Genomic DNA, 17,656 nt, shown 5'->3' on the forward strand with positions numbered 1-17,656 from the left:
ACAGAGCTGTGTGAGTGAACACAGCCACAGACCTTTGTGTGATGCCCAGTTGGACCACAGGGGGCACTGATGTGATATGTGAGAAAGAAACTGTCAAGAGGAGCGAGAGAGAGAGAGAGAGAGAGCAAGAGACAGAGGAAAAGAGAGTGGGGAAGAAAGAGAAAGGGAGAGAGGGGAAGAGAAATGCAATGAGGCAAGGCTACAGGGATGAACGCAAAGCGTCTCTCTCCCTCCATTTTTTCAATATCCCCTCCTCATGAAATTTCATTTGGATTGTAAATGTTCAGTAATTTACCATCATAAATGTGTAATGGGCCCCTGAATCCAATGACATTGTGCTGGCTAATCAACTCATTTGAAAATGAATATAGATCTATTAAAGGGAACTCAGCATTTCCCCTTTGTTAAGACTGGCATGCTGTCAAACATGGGAACACTTCCTAAAAGGGGGGTTTTGGAAAAAGGGATCCTCTTTGGGGAAAAGAAAAATTAATCTACTCATCAGCTGTTTTGATCTTAAATAGAGATGATGAAAGAGATTAAGTGCTTGTGCCCAATTCTGATTTGTTTTGTCATTAGAAATCTGACATGGAATCGACTTAAGAGAAAAGGGGCTCATTTAAAACCTCATTCAAAAAATAAAAGCGGTGACAGGAAGTTAATGACACTTCATTTACAGCTGGGAAAATTTAGCAAAATTAAATTCTTGAATTTTAAAGTGTTTCCCGGTCCCACGGCAGACAGCCGCAAAATCCTCCACAAAACACACAATAACACACACACCAGGATTACTGCTTCTTATCTATGAGAGACGGGGCCCGAGGCACTACCTACAAACACTTAATCAAAAACCAAGTTGAACTCATGGCAGCCAGTGACTCTTAGAAATAGAGAGTGATGGAGAGTGTGTGGAATGCAAATTGCGAATGTTGCGACTCTGTCAACGCGCGTGTGTGTATGTGTGTGTACGGTACACTTGACTCTCAAAGCGAGTAAATCAGCCCCTGGTAGAAACCAAATAAGTTACAGTGGATGTGAATGAAATTCCCAGAGTTTTGAGCGGTGAGTTTGAATAAGTATAAACTTATCAGGAGGAGATACATACAGCCATGTGTGTAGTTTGACCATCATGCATTTATCAGGCTATAGGGATGTTTTCAAAAATGCATGTATCACTGACCTGCACACATCCATGTTGTCATTGCCTGAAAAATTCTGTCAGGCTTTCATGGTCAAACTCATCCATGTCTACGTCTGACTGACTGGAAACAGGAGGCAAGAGCAAGCCCAGCTTACCCCAAAGGTAACAAATACACCTATAGTCCTTGCAGCTAAAGCTCACCAATTAATATGTTTCACCTCATTATATCTCAAAAGGGTAAAATGAAAATTTGCTGGAAGTTACTGGTCCCACTAAAGAAACAGTGCAGCATAAGACTTGCCGTAAAACGCCAAATTTTCATTTTGACGCTTCATTTCCCCCTCAGTTCCAGTCTTTGTGCTCAGTTAAGTTAACCTGCTGCTGGCTGTAGCCTTATATTTAACAGACAGACATCAGAATAGTAGCTGTCTTCTCATCTATCTCAAGTGTATATCCCAAAATGTCAAACTATTCCTTTAAACCCCCAGACTTGGACAACTAAGTTCCTACTGGGCTCACAGACATCTTTAGAAAAGCATACAGAAATATAAAAAGAGCCATAAGTTTGTTTCACATGAATATGTCGGATATGTTTCTCCCAGTTGTTGTTTATTCTGTAACTTATATATTAACAAACAAAATAGACACACAGAAGAAAGACAGAAAATGTTGAATCATGAAAAGACAAACAGGCCTCAGAGATATACTTACAATCAGGGCTATAGCCCCTGAAGCTACTGTACCGACCACTATGACCCCTACAGTTTCAGACTGACACTGTTCTGCATTCCTTGTTCACTTTCTCCTCAGTTACCCTTCCTTCACAGTCTTACTCCCTTCCCTTTTCTTTCACTCTTTCATAGCCTCCCTCCCTCCACTTTTTTTTTTTTTTTCCCCTACCCATTTCCCGCTCTCGGCCCTGATGCAGCAATCAAGGAAAAGAACTCATTTATCAGGTCTGATGGCAGCAGGGGGTGTATTGTGCACTGGCGGGGGTGCTTGGTTAGCCTGAATGCGTGGCTTTAGGCTAGTGCCCTGTTGTAAGGTCATTGTAATTAAGTCTTGGCTCACAGTGGTGGACTCTGCCTTTGAGGTTCAAATGTCTTTCCCCTACATCCTCAAAAAGTCCTTTCCGGCACCATTTGCTTGTGAGATCATACAAAAAAGTCTTATCCCACACCAAATATTAGGTTCTGTCTGTGAATATTGATTTATCTGTGGACTCAGATGGGCTGGAATGAGTTAGATTCCCCTAACTTCCTCAGTGATTACTTTGTGGAAATAGAATATTAGAGTTTCAGTGATTGCTGCCGATGGAAAACTGAGAGCTCGACCGAACATTTAAGATTGCTAATCTAGGATCCTAAATTTGCTCCAACTTCAATTACAAGAATCTAGAGTGAGAAAGAAAAGAATGGAGATGACCTATTGATAAATTTACAGTATATCTATGTCATCTCTCCCGTGTTCTACTTTTCTTTCTTTCCCACCTCTCGTATCCTTGTTTTTAAACTTGTACTCTGAAAAGATGTACACTCTAAACACGCCTTGCCCACTCTAGATCCAGCTCGTCTCCCTGTCCAAAAGTCTTGCGCCACATCAAGCCAAGTCCAATCCAGTTAGAGCAGTCAGCTCAGTCAAGCCCCTCCCTGATGGGAGACTGGTCCAGATGTGGCTGCTGCTTGCCAGTCCCCACAGCCAGCGTTCTTTTGTGTGCGTCACTGCGCTGAGTGGCCCCAGGTGTTATGGACAATTTTACATCTAGACATGCTCCCTTTTGCACTCTCTCTGCTCCTTCCCTCCTCTCTCTTTTCTCTTCTTGTTGCTCAGATGAGTAAACACTTTCTCTTTCTCAGCCGGGAAAAACCTCGTCAACCATCAATCTCAAGTGGGAACCCCAAAAATTCCTCCTGAAGCTCCAAGTTCTGACTCAACTGAGTGAACTGCTGACTTATACTGTATGTCAATATAACTGTGGAGTGGCTGTGCACTTTATCACCGAGCGCTTGTTGTGCTCCTGAAAATGCTCATTATGAGAGCTCAAATTCAGCATTTCTGGAAACATGATGCATGGAGCTGGCTGTTCTTGCTGATGCAGTTCTCACACAATCATGACTAAATTCTGCCAAATGATGAGAGAACATTAGTGACCTGCAATCGGCAGAAGTCACTGCCCCGATGATGCAGTACATTTATACATCTTCTCAGAACAGAAATCCTATTTCAGAGACTAGATTTCCTTGGGAAAAAAATTCTAGATGCACTAAATGAGACATCAATAACAAGTCATCAATAACTGCCCTGTGGATGATAACCTGTGGGAAACACTGCTTTTGTATCCAATGAAACAGTATGGCAAAAATCATAGAACCACACACAAGACCTACAGAAGGAACTACAGAACAAATTAAATACCACAGTAGTGAATTCATATAGTTTTTCCAGGGAAGATCACGTGTTTGGAAAAACCCACATTGTTACATAATACCAGAGGCCAAGTGTAAGGGCCATTGGCTGGTGAGGCTTTACTATAAGCTATATAGTTTTTTTTTCTAGTTTCCAAGACACATGGACAGATGCCTGCAGACACACATATTCATGGATGGGAATGCTGTTCATTCTTAGTGCATTCTTCCGTGACCACAGCGATCACAGTGACTGGGAAGTTATTGTTCCCACCGGGAGGACAAAGACCGCCGGATGATGCCAAGGCCCAGCTGGAAAAGGATAAAGGATCCAAAGGATCTTTCTCTAATGAACTCTGAAGACCCTTCGGGGTATTGAACCCTGGCCTCTGTATCATCTTGACTATCCTCTATAGCACTGATATACAATTTCAGTTTCATCCAGTATGAACATCAGTAAAACCAACAAACTGAATTTAAATTGCAGAGACCAGTCAAAGAGAGGGTGTATCTGGAAACTTCACTTTTTTTTAAAATGTTTCCACATATCAAAGAGAAACTTTACAATCGTTTGTGCAACGTTTGATCTTTGTGACATGATGAACACAAGCACCCGACAATATACAAGGCTCTTATTCCACTTACATAACATAGTGGGATTATAACTTTTTTTTTTTTCCATGCCTCAAAATGCTCCTCACACGTCTGACAGTGGGCTGAGCTGCATTTCAACTAGCGGTGTACTGTGGCGTATCTTTGAACAACCAAACAACTCAAGTGAAGTGCCTGCAGTCCTTTAAGCACTTTATCCTCAGAGCTTCATTGGGCAACAGACAGGCAAAAGAAAAAAAACAAGACAAAAAATGCAAATGAACTCTTGAACACTTCTACATGCCATTCAAAACCACCACAAAAAAAGGCAGAGTACATTTAAAATGTTTTAGAATGCCAGACTCATAACTGCACTTTACAACAATGTGGAGGGAAAAAAAAAAGATGGGGGAAGAGATAGAAGGGAGAGAAAGAGAGAGTTAGAGAGATATGTTCTTTTCTGAGGCTTCTTTGCATCGCGTTGGGGATTCCATGTGTCTCATCGTCTTGTTTAGAGTGCATTAGCAGCCAATGACACAGCCTCCCTCCCTCCTCATCGCTCTAGTTTTCTTGTTGTCGGGGAAAGTGTCCTGAGGCAATAACAGCAACCATCAGCACTCCTCCTCCTCCTCCTCCTCCTACACCTCCTCTTCATGCAGAGATACGCCAGGGCCTAATTTTCCATCAGCAAAGCATGAAATCAAGAGAGAATGCCACACAACAAGCACTCTTATGAGGGGACACTTTGCCAATTCGCCCACCCATACAAGCATGCGCACGCACACACACACACACACACACACACACACACACACACACACGCACACACATACACCCACAAACTTACACACAAACACCGACACACATACAGAGACACGTCCTAACTTCTGAATAAATTATGAAATCAAGTGGATGCTAAGCTTTAGTGACAATCAGAGGCTTGTTGATGAGAGCACAAATGTGACTTTGGGAGATGGTTTTACAAATTTCATGAAATTAGTTGCCCGTTATTATTTTTAGACTTTGTTTTTCCTTTGACACAAAGATGATGCAGAGTGTTTTGATCGTTTTAACTGGTTACTGTATCCAAACACTTGCTATAAAAAAATAAATTAAAAAAAAGTGTGGCAGACTGAGGCCAAAGTTACACTTAAAAAACCGGAAAGAGTAAAAAGTGACCACACAGGTCGTCTGTGCGAGCAGCTTATTACAACCTATGATTAAATTTTATTGTTCAATAACCTCTATACAGTATATAGAGCAACGAAATGTGTGTTAGGAGGAGGTTGAGTGGACTTTCACACTGCGGACTGCTGTTAGCTACACGACAGCGTTGTTTCCTTTGTCCATGACAGTTCGACAACCAAGTCACTTTTGTGCCTAAACCAAACCGTTCCACGACCTTAACCGCATGTTTATAAGTGTTACCATGACGACAAAGGTTCGATAGGCCTGCCGCTGGAAAGCTCCTGTGGGATATATTATTGTTACCGTGACAACAAAGGTCTGGCATGCCTGTCGCTGGTTCCCTTCTATGGGATGTATTCAGTCATAGGGACAGGAAACCTATATGGTCATTTAGGCTGGAAGACTTATTGAATCTGATACAGTAAGACACAACCTGACAGAACTGATACGTCCACACTTTACACCTTCATGTGAGTTCTGTGTCCAGATCAATTCTTTTTTTTTTTTTTTTTTTTTTGAGAGTGAAGCCGTGGTAGGAGCTTTGTGTTTTGATTCCTGTGGCAAGATGATATCTACCTGAGGACATTTGAGATTTCCTTAAGTTTATCTCAACTGGCCAATAGACCATGAGTTAAAAACCATGGTGGCTGGTGCTGTAGTTTCTATATCATGCACCATACTTTCTTCCACAAATCTCATTACTGCTCACTATAGAGTGCTGTACTATATAGAATGTTTATCGTGGAGAGAATAATGAATGAGTGAGTGCAGAAGTGATTTCAGACACAGCTTGAGTCTCGAAGACTGATGTTTTCCTTCCTTTTTTTGTGTGCAATTTGCACATATGTCAACAACGGAAGTGTTATAAATGGATGATGTTGCTTGCAATATTCATACAGGCCAGATTCATGTCCTCATAGAACTGAGACGTGATCAGGAATACCAACTAAACCACATCAGTGTATGGAGATTGAGATCAGGTCCTGATATTCTGGCCTGACCGCGTTACCAAATGGCAGTTAATACAAGCCTTTATGACTGGATGCTTTGGGTCACAGTTGTAACCAAGGCCACGGACTAATTACCTGTCTGGACTGGACAAGAAACTAAGACAATGGCAGAAAAATAAGCTCCTTTGAGGAGGTTGTTGTGACTCAAGAGGGCCAACATCACGTCTTTGGAGATCGTGCAGGCGAGCAGAGACACTGAGCAGATGTTATCAGAGAGCGACTGTTAGGCTGAACCGAACAGTACTGTATCTCAGCTTTCTATCAACTGAAAAATAAGGCAGTTAGTTATTAGGACAGTAACACTGACAAACACTACAGAGAGTGGAAAACTCTTTCTCTGCTAGGCACACAAACACAGAGAGAAGAAAAAGATCTCACAGTGCTGACTGACAAAGATGCCCTGCAATATAGATGACGAGAACAAAGCTCCCCATAACAAACTCCACTCATATTGAGACGATTTCCTTTTCAATAATGAATCGCCATCAGCATCAGGCGTCAATACTACGGCTCTGTGTTGTGTATGCCAGCGTGGGTGTGTGTGTGTGTGGAGTGGAGAGGAAAAAAAAAAAAAACATCTATCCTCAACAAGAACAAAACTTCTATATTTAATCTGTGCTGAGAACAAGCAGGCATGCAAAGTCAAAAACAAAACGGGGATGCAAGCAGAGGCTTTCTGTGGCATGCAAATCACATCTGGACCAACCAGCTGCTGTGAGCTTATCCCCCACATCTTTGTGATTGACAGGATTTTTAAAATGTGTAGATTATAAATATTTATAATTGACTTAATATTGACTGTATTCTCTCTGTTTGGTTGAACTTGTATGGGGAAAAGAAAAAAATAAAGGGGGGGGGGAGCTTTAATTTCGCAAAAAGCACAATACCACAATCCAGTTCATCCGCGGCTCCGTCTTCACATAAATATCCCTCCCTGTGCAACCCATAGTGTATGTGTGTGTGACTGTTCAGAAGCCTGTTTTCCTCACTGAGGATAATGAGCATGAATCTTCTGTAGTTGTCAGGTCTCCTTGAGAGTTTTAACTGCTCTCGGAGAGGTTAGCACGGTCACTGTAAAGTCATGATGGCTTTAAAAAGAGGTGACAGTTGGAAACATGGGCCGGATCTCCAAAAATTACAGCAATAGAAGTGAGCCATGAGCGAGCCTAATCATGGTTGGGACAGGATCCCAGTCTGGAGAAAGGGCAAATATCTAGAGTGGTATAGCAGGGGCAGAGCTTCACTGTTGGCATACCCCCATTTATCAGGTTACATAAGAGACACACAAGAATGCTTATACAGTATACAAACACAAGCAGCCACACACACTGACCTTAAGCTACTCTCCAGTGCATCAGTGTGTAGTTGACTTCCTGTTCTCTGTGTCACCCTATGAGTCTGTTGATTCCCCCCTAAAAAGCACTATATTGCAATCTAAAGCAGATCTGATAGAGTCTTTATTTGATTTTGGTTCTGAGGTGAAGAGAGGAGAGAGGGACATTTTCAGACTTTCTACTTTGCTTTTGAAGACTTCACCTGCCACTGTACTTAATTCATAAATCAAAGGTCATGTTCCATTGAAGATGACAAAGAAACAACTGCAAATCAAGAGTGCCAAGGTGTCATCACACAGTCCAGGCCCAGAAGAAAATCCATGGTTGGGTGGAGGACAAGTGGAGGAAACACTGTGCCAATGTTGAACCGGGATGGGCCCAACCTCTAAGAAATTGAAATAGCTTTTGGCCTTTGATTGAATTGCACTATGTGATCTCACCATACTGTATAAGCCCTCTCTGTGTCTCTGTCTGTCTAACTCTCTTTCAGCTCCACATCAAAAAGGCCATCTGCAGTAAAAAGGGCCAGCCAACACACCATGCGCTCCCATCTCATCCACAAGTTTCCTCTGCCCAGCATCCACACACAGCACTGCCCACCGTCTCATCAATTTTCCTCTTTGATTTCATCACCGAGTGAAACTAAAGTGGCATTACAAAGTTTTATTTTGCAACAGATAAAGTTTCACAGCTGAAACTATCTGGAATTCAGAAACTCCCAAAGTTCTGATCACATATAACAAAACCCTTATTTAAAAAGAATGTGATGGCAAACAAATACACAAGGATTTATTTTACTGTCTCAATAATGGCAACTGCTTTCAGTCCCACAGAGCATTAGGATTTAAAGTGAGCATGAAACACAAACCCTTCAAGCAGATTAAATTTCAAATCAAGCAGGCCATGTAAATGATGTGGTGACAGGGGGCCCAGTGCAATTAGCATGCCAGGCTAGTGTTAAAGCAATTAGGCAAAACAGACGGCTAGAGCACCAGGGCTAAGCATTGGAAGGGAGGAAGGACGAATATTTCCATATTGCTCTTCAGGACATAAGTGCATGTGAGTCTGTATGTGTGTGCGTGTGTGCGTGTGTTCATGGTGTGCACGTACAGTTTGTTTGAGGTCGTCCGACACTCGACTTGTTTGTGAAATTCTCGGAGGGAATCAGAGGTTAATGGGAACTAGACTTTGTTTACTGACAGCGTATCCAGCCATTTTGGAGAGCAAGGAGGGGGCGACTAAATAACAAATGCTGCGTTCCTTGTAACAATAAGAAAAAAAATTAAAAAAAAGGAACAGAAAACACTGGCTCTTGTGTTGCTTAGAGGGATCTCAAAAACATTTACTGGTAAACAAGCCCAGAGCGGAAAATCTGGGAACCACTTTGGGGAAAAAGCAGACACATTTGGGCAAATCTCTCAGGTGGAGCCATCAAAAGCAGCGTCAGGCTCGTACACAGAGACGTGGCAGAAAGGACCACCTGGAGACAAGGAATGACATTCGTTTGAGCGTAAATTACTCAAACAAGCATGCCGGGGAATGGCATTTAATACTTGATGTTTCCCAGTGGGAACAGTGGTGAATGCCTCTAATTTCAAACAAGGAGTTATGATATACAAACACTTCTAAAAACAAACAAGCAGTATGTTGCATGGCAAGTTGTGTATGATGAGACACGGGTCTTTTGGGATGCAAAGTAGGATAATGATTCATCTCTGTCTCAGTCTCCGTCAGAAGCATGGGAAGAAAACCAGCAATAATGAGGAGGGTATAAAACGTGGTTACAGTACTACCCTAAATTAAATGTTTTGCTGCAGTGCACAGTATCATTTTCTACTGTGTTAAGTGCACAGAGCAAGAGATACAGGTATCTCTACATTTCCTGCACAAGCAAGCTCATACCTGGCAGGTATCTCAACAGGAAACTCACAGGGTTTTACACTACACTTGTGACTTTATTAGATACAACTTTTCAATTTAATGCAATCTAATACAACAGCCCTGTAAAAAAATCCTGTATTCGTAAAGCTAAGCTACAAGTGTTTCAGAGGTATTGATTCAATACTATGGTCAATTCTGAGACTAAAGTTACAGGTGGTGTGCGGTTGTATTTAACTGCATGATATTGAGAGATGTTTCTAAAAAAAAACAATAAAAAAAACCCCAAAAAGCCAGTTTACACTAATCTGAATCTTTTTCCACAATCATCAGTTTTCTGTAAACATGATGAAAGAGAGGAAGGGCAAATGACAAGGTTAAAAAGGAAGTGACACATGCTGACGTTCTAATTTTTGCTGACTCCCTGAGTTTTGCTCTGTGTGTTGCCGCAGTCGCAATGTTTTGGAAGAAGTTCAGACAAAATGCTAGAGTGTGTATGTGTGTGTCTTCCCGGCACATTTTCCTGCCATTAAAGCATGAGACCTGAGAGACCAGCCAAACGGGAACATAAGCCCGGACATGTATGTATGTATGTCTGTTTTTATGCCAGGGGTTGCTTAGATACTGCTTCCCTACAGTGTGTTGAGGTGAAACCTAATTAAAGAACTAAATGTGTATTAAGGTGAGGTAAATAATACACTTCAACTCAGGAGGACTCAACAACCACAGTGGCAGTTTGCATCAAAGCACACAGTCTGCATAAAAATGACAAAAAGACAAAATATAGAGTCCTCATCAATTGGACTGCCTCAGTTTTCTTTTTTACTCAAACAACATTTTAATTCCTTGCTGGATTAAAAAACAAAACAAAACAAAAAAAAAAAACACCATGTATCCATAAAATTACTGTAATCACAGCAGGAGGATCATACAAAACTGCAATATCCTGCTTTTGCTATCACATATTTTCACACTGCTACTAATGATTAATGTGCTCCAAAGAAAGCCAGCTCATGATATAACCCTAACAGACACACTTCCTCGAAAACAGTCCTAATGTACACAACTCAATTAACTGAAATTTAGATTAAATGGAAATTCCAGAGACTGTACTAATTAGTTCCTGTTCGAGTCACCGTCATTAATGTATGCTTTGTAGTACAACCTATCAGACTATGTAGTGCCATATGGTCGACATGGCCTATGGGCTTTGTGAGAATTACTTCATGGAGAGAGGCCAAGCCAAGCAGGTGAGGCAGTGTTTTGTTTGCAGTGTAGCAGCAGGCTTTATAGACAGAGGGAGACAGAAAGAGAAAAAAAGTCTTTCATGAAGAGACAGCAGAGAGAGTGATCAAAAAATAGGGTCAAACCCAAATGGATAGAGAGGGGAAAACAGAACCCAAAACTAAGCAACACACAATGAAGTTTGGATTGTAGCCAAGTGAAACAAGTGACATGATGTAGCTGACTGCTGTATCCTAGTAACACAAAGCCCAAAGAAAAAAAAAATTAAAAAAAACAATGGACACATGGATACTACTTCAAATCATTCCCAGAACGGGTAAGATTTTCCTCCACAACAGGAAAGATGACAGCAATGAAGGATATTTCCCACAAAGCTTGCTAACCAGTTTCATGCTAATTTGTTAGATATCCAATTAACTTCCAACCAGCATCACCAACATCAACCACAACTTTTAGGAGCCCTCAAATTCAACCAAGTGAAACTTTAGAAGAAGAACAAAGGACCCCTCAGGGAGCACTGGTTACCTCACACACTGTAACTGTACAGAATAACAGCAACAACACGTAAAGTAAATCTTTCTATAAAGACCTGAACAACAACATTTAACTTCACTGACAGCTGCACATTGATTCTGTTACTTATGTTGCAGTAAGTGTGAAAGAGAAAGCAGAAGTGGCTTACTTACTGGAAGAGTGTTCACTTGTTCAGTCAGTGTGTGTCAGCACAGGGCCTTCGTCAGGGCTTCTGTGGCATACATCCATGGGTTTTTACAGAGTGAGTAAAAGCAAAGTCCACGTGTATCACAAAATGACTGACTCTTCATCATTTTTTTTAAATCTTCCTCTTCTTCTTTAAGGCCTTAATTTATAACAAATATTTGACTTTTCCTAGCAGCAAAAGCACAGATGGAACTGGACATCAAACCAGACTAGTGAGTCAGTAAGGAACTGGGAACACCTACAGGAGATGCAGCCTTCGTTAATGTAATCAGCTGCACCTGTGTTTTCCCTGCTGCTTTGACATGTCAAAATGTCTGCTGTTAACCAATGAAAAGAAATTTCAAAATAAAAGTTCAATGCAGAATGTTGAACAAAATACAAAGTACAGTAACAAAAAGTGAGGACAATATTTTAAAAAGTACATTTGACATACAGGCTGTGCTTTTATTCCTACTGATGTTGAAGGTCTTGTACCACAATATGTTGGTACATAGTGCACAGTCTTCCAGTAAGTAAGTTAGAGTTGCTTAGATGTGTTTCCCATTTGTTGTTCTTGTCACTTGAGTGTGGAGTTCACTGGGGGAGTGGTGACACTTTTTCTGCGCTCTAATGTGAAAAGCTCCAGCAGAGTTGTTTATGAAGCGTGGAAAAAAAGCATATTTAAATCCTGCTCAGCCCTCTGTCAGTAACTGCAAAATTGTAGGGTAATGTACACACAAATGTTCTAGGGTCTAACAGCTCACTGTGATTACACATCTTAAAATTTATGTCTATTTACACATGTAACCCTCCCACAATGTCCAAAACCATCAAGTCATTACTGTGGGTAACACTGTGCAATTTGTCAGCCCGACTGGGTATAAGTTCAAAACTCTACTTGTGGGCAACAATATTGTGTTGGTATGTACAATTAATGCCTCAACTGAGACATTCATCTGGACTTTGAGACTGAGAGTCGCATATGGGTACATAAGCATTATACCTTGAGGATGGAAAAGTACATAGTTGAGTGTAAACCAGTGATCAACTAAAAGCTTGGCGGGATTACGCTGTGGCTTCCATGACTGTTTTATGACATGAACTCCCCATTTTAAAGAGGAGTTTCTGTACTTCATGGCACGGTATGGTCCCACAGTGGAAGAGGAGCATTGGACTTTGCTTGATGTCGTTTAAAATCTTCAAAGCACGCTTTGATCATACAGTTTTAACAGGAAAAGTTTAATGTTGCACACTAAAAACAAGCAAAAATAGAGGGGTATATATACACACTCTAAAGGGGAGACTGGCAGGATTTCTGGAACAAAGTTTGGTGAAATTTATACAAGAATCAATCTTGTCTCAGGTACAGTCAGAGAGGGAAAGAGAGTGGATGTTTGCTTTCACCTGTCACATCCAGCCATTTCCTAATTTCCAGACTATCATGAACAAGGCTTGGGCTTAGAAACAAAGGGCCCGCTAACAAAGCTTCCCATGGAGAATTGACTGCAGCCTTGGTTGCTATTTACATACAGATGCACTGGCAGGAATTTGCATAATGTTTTTTGTAGCTGGGTGCTCAGGGGAGCAGCATTGTAACATATTGGTGCCTAATGAACTCTGAAAAAAATTGATTTTCCACAGAGTAAATTAAGAAATGCATTATAGCTGTTAAAGCAATCTTGGGGGAAATCGGAGCCTTCCTCTGCTAAACTACGCTTGATAAGTAATAAATTACATGTTACACTTATTTGCTTTAATTCATGCTAATTTTGCCCAATTAATGTATCACTGTAGTTCTGAGGGCAGCCACTGGAGATTTAATTATTTATTGGTGTGTGTATGTGTATGTGCTTGTGTTGTATTGTTGGCATATGATGTGTGTGTGACTATAGTGAAGGATTGTTTGTAGATATTACTGTGCTACATGCAATTGTATTTGCATCTGCAGGCTTCTGCTATAATTGTAACTGTTTGTATGTGTGCGCAAGTGTGTGTGAATGTCTATCAGCAAGAAAGTTAAATCCCCAGTCTGCCGGGACTTCCTGACAGAGGCCTGATTGTCTGTGGCAGCAGACTCTCAAGGCTCTCTCTCTTTCTGCCACTCACACACACAAATGTACACACACTGGGACTCGTTTTGGCCGCCTTCCTCCCCTTTCCTTCCTTCCCCTCCCCTCCCTTTCTAGCTAGCAGGGTGACTCATTGTTTACAGGCCTTTCACTCTGCTGTCCTATCACCCTGCTCTGACGCTACTTTTCCATTTAATCACTGCCCCTGCATGTGGTGACATGACACCAGGCCTGGCCTCCTCCTGGTTTCCTCCGTGAGCAGTCTCCTGGGCTCAGGGTTTTTGTCCAGATGATAATCTGACTTCAGCTGGCTGCAGCTTTTCACTGCTTATCTCTACAGTTTATGTTTTATCCAGGTGCTGTTTGTATGAGTGGCTTCTAATACACATGCATGGGAGCAGGTAGGGGATTCGGGGTGTTGTTCAGAAGCATTTTGACATTTCCTTTGCCATGGATTACACCTGTGACCATCCAGTAAAGGGACTTACTTGCACGATGGAGCATAACTGATAAGCACAATAAAAATCTGAATTGCAGGTATGGAAAAACAGCAGAAAAATGTATGACAATGACACTTTGCCCTTACTTTAATATCAACTGCCAAATGATTTCAGTACAAACACATATGTATATGCACACACCTTATTGGAAGAGTGAATGGAATCTCAAGCTGCTGCTCACTGTTCCTTTGCGAGCATTTGGCGAAGCTGTAGGAAAAATTTACTGTTGAATTAGCCTTTTGTTTCAGCATAGCAGAGAATAGGCCTCTGCTTCCCTCCTCATAATCTGCCACTGAAGACTTTTCTCCCACAGCAGTTTTGCATGGAAGTGCTAACATAAAGCAAGTTCAAACAGAGAACTTAATACAACTATGTGCAATCACATACTATATGCAAATTTCGAGTTGTGCTAAGAAGATCTGCAAGCATACCTGTAAAAAAAAACAAGATGCTTCAACAAGAATGACATGATGGCCTAGTTAGCTATCAGCCTGCTGTCAAACCTAATAGGAATTAGAAGGAGTTAACGCTACTTTGTTTCTCTCCCCTTCAAGTGCTCCCTCTACCCCTGCACTCACTTCTGAGGCATCCACTAAGTATCCAGCCTCATCACGCCAATATTAAAAAGCTTAGCTGGCGATGGTTTTTCAAGTAAATTAGAGAAAACAAAATCTCTCAGATTAGTCAATTAAGTGGCACATTAGCCCGAGACTTAATTAAAAGATAGCGGGGCATACAGTCTTTAAGGATATAGAGAGGCGACGGGAGTGTTTAAACAGCAGATTGAACAAATGGCACTTATTAAAAACTTGACTGTGAGTCACTTGACACCTCACATATCCCCTGCACCTTGAGCTACATAAACAGAATGTCAGCTCCCTGGGTTCCTGCTATGCAAATCTCAGGGATGAGGCAAAGAGAGGAAGTGCACTCGTCATACAACATCCCTGCCTGGAACGTCAAGATGCCCTCCTACAATCAGCAGCTTAGCAACCAAAGCAACCAGAGCGGAAACATAACGTTTACTATCTGACACTTTTCTCCAACTGCACCACTCACTTCTCAATAGTGATTATCAATGTTTCTGAAAGGCGGAAGGGGAATCAAACTTGCTGAAAAATAAATTTAAGTCAAGGTTTAGATGCAACTTCTACTTTAACATACGAAGTGTGTCAGTAGGTTTAGCTCCGAAGAAAATTTGGTCTCACAAACACAGACCCCTTCTGAGATAATATGTGTGTTAGTGTGCATGCTACGTGTCAACCTCTCTTTGAAAGGCATCCTTAATTAAACCTTTTGTTCTTCCAAAATGGCAAAAAAGCAGAGCCAGGCGAGCAAAAGGCAGTTATTGTGTCAGAGTGCTGAGACTGAAGAGCAAGGTACACTAAAACATCACAGTTCACTGCTCGTGTTGCCATCTCAGCGTCACTTTCTATCCAGAACAATGCGACAGCTGACAGCTCGCACCCAAGAATTATCACGCTAAACTGAATTATTCCTGCCACGTGTTAATTTATTAACAACCTGTGCATGCTCTAATGTAGCCTGCATTTGCATATACATTTTTAACCTGCGAGCTCAATCGTCTTGAATATTCTTTTGGGGGCTGAGAATATTTCACACTGCCTTTTGTTGCGCCACGTTTGAATTTTGAAGAATGGGGTGGGGAAAAAAAAAAGGAAGAAAGACACATAAATCTCACACATGTCCGCAGGGCACATATTCTTTAAGGGCAGATATCTGCACTTCATCACCTTGCAACATATGAGATGTGGCATCTCCGATCTGAAGCCTCCTCCTCCTCACTTGTTCTGTGCCTTGCTCGCTCTCTCACTCTCTCTCCATCTCAAAGAGGCACCTATGACTGCTTTCAGATGGCTTCAAATGCTAGAAGCTGCCTTGTTTAGATGGCTCCCAAGGACTTTTTCTGTTTAAGAAGAGCAAACATACAGTATTAATAAGGGCCAATGAACTATTCATATTTGACTTCAATACAATAGATGGAATATGTAACTGTGAATACTCCCAGATACTGTATGTCTTATGAACACTCTTTAATTCATAAACCAATATTGGTTTAAATGTTTTTGTTTTTAAAGTTATAATATATTAAGTGCACAATACAAAGAACTATCTACAAAGAAGAAAGATTAGATTTTCATTTTAACAACAGCCATGTTCTACCTAACACTGTCAATTATCACCTGGCAGACAATGAAAAAAAAAAAATTGTATCTAGGAAAAAAAAAAAGTATAATTCACACCGACACCTTCCACCTTAAGAACCATGTTTTGCTCGCACCAGATGCACCATTAAATGTGCTAAACTTGGGAAATTTGCCACCATTTCTGCTGGCACCATTGTACAACAGAAATGAATGGAAATTTGTTTTTGGTCTCTTAACTTTATAATGGATGTCTCAGTATTCCTGGATAAAGCACACACTGCACTGTAAACAATTTTAAATATATAAATATATATATGAAACCACTCAAGGTGAGTCACAAAATATGTTTTATTATTTTGTCAGTTTGATTTGCCACACCTTTAAGAAAAAGCTGAAAATAAATCTATAACACCATTTGTATGTGGTGATGGCATGTATGACACAGTGCTGCAGTTACCCTGACGATGAACCCTTCACACACATGTTAATTAAACTTCATGAAGTTCTCTTCTGGATGAGGACGTGAGCAGGTGTTGCCGATGCACACCTGTAAACTTTCCCCACATATCAAATTCCCTGCGGCTTGTGTACTAAACACCCTGCCAATGCCTAGTTACCATTCTCTCTGAATCTGCGCTGCACACTACACATCAACACAAACAAACTGTCACCACGGCTGTTTGTTGTTGAACGGTGTGCAAACAAAGATGCAACAGGAGATGTGTTTATTTGTAGCAGATGACACAATTAAAGACGACTGACAGGCAAATAAACACAATGAGGCAAAGCATATGGGTGTATGGGGGGTTCCCTCTGCTGTATTGTTGTTGTTTGTGGTGGAGCTTGTGAGACAACCCGTAACAGCGAGTCACAGTTAAGAGATGCGTTGTGTAGCAGGAAAACAATTTAACAGATCTGACAAACAATTAATACTGTTTATTTATTTGTAAAAGAAAAAGGAGAAACAACAGCTTTGAGTTTGCTCGGGTAGAAAATGGAAGAAACATTCACGTGAACACGTTTCTTTGATCTTGTGTTTTGTGCCAGTTGTTACAAAGCATGTTAGAGCCAGCATATTTGTGTGTATGTGTGTGTGCAGCTTTGCCTGTCAGTCATGTTAACTCAATGTGAAGAGGCTGCTCCAAGCGGAAAGTTGAGTCCTATATATTTGCCACAATGGCTGGTGTTATTAAGACCTTGATCCGTGTTTTCTTTCTGCATGGAGGGAGGTAAGCTACTAGATGCTCTTTCTCTCTCTCTCTTTGCTGCATGTCTGGGCGGGGTGGCTCGGTTGAGTCGGGCAAAGAGGAGACATACACACACAAACACACATCTCGGCTCTGTAAACATCCCTTAGCCAAACCACCTTCAGGGAAATTTTCTGTTTGTGCTCATGTTTATGCTCAATTTAAAGCATTTTGGTGGAAG

The sequence above is a fragment of the Toxotes jaculatrix genome, chromosome 22 (assembly GCF_017976425.1).
Source record: "Toxotes jaculatrix isolate fToxJac2 chromosome 22, fToxJac2.pri, whole genome shotgun sequence".
Classification (NCBI taxonomy): Eukaryota; Metazoa; Chordata; class Actinopteri; family Toxotidae; genus Toxotes; species Toxotes jaculatrix.